Consider the following 733-nt stretch of genomic DNA (forward strand, 5'->3'; position numbering starts at 1 on the left):
GCTGGGGCTGGAGACAGAGGAGAGGGAGGGAGAGAGAGGGGGGCAGAGAGGGGGACAGAAAAGGAGAGGGTGAAGGAAGGTGAGAGAGAGCAAGGGAGGGAGAGGAGGGGTCAGGGGGAGAGGCAGAGAACAGGAGTGCCAGATAGCTGATGCAGAGATGCCAGGCCCAGCTTAGGGAACCCCAGGTCTCCCAAGCTTCATCCCATAATTCCTCTTGGCTGCAACATCCCTTGACCTTACCTCATAAGCTTCCCCTGTGTTCCTTTATCATTACGTCATGGACACAGAAAACAAGAGAAAGAACTGTATCCGTCTTTGTTCATGAGAACACTCCTGCGGCAGGCAAAGCCTGTGTCCATGTTCGTGACAAGCAAGCGGGCTCACTACGTGCCTACTATGAGAGAGCTGCTAGCTGTCAGTCTTAGTGTAGCGTCCTTTTCTTTCACAGTCGTTATTAATTAGTGTGTTGACACAGGTGTGCATCTCTGTGGGGTGAATACAGATGTCCATATGCTAATGTGTGCAGGTGTGTGTGTAGGAGCACACATGTCTATGCGTGTATTAGTGTGTGTGCGCATGTGTGTGGATGCAGGTGTGTGGATGCAGGCGTGTGCGTAATGCAGTTGTGCTCATACTGATGTGTGTGTATGAGTGTGTGTGTGTGTGCGCATGTGTGACTGCAATCATGCACATGCCTATGTGTGTGCATTGGTGTGCACATGCCTATGTGTGT

This window comes from Psammomys obesus, unplaced genomic scaffold, assembly GCF_907164565.1.
Source record: "Psammomys obesus unplaced genomic scaffold, mPsaObe1.curated_primary_1811, whole genome shotgun sequence".
Classification (NCBI taxonomy): Eukaryota; Metazoa; Chordata; class Mammalia; order Rodentia; family Muridae; genus Psammomys; species Psammomys obesus.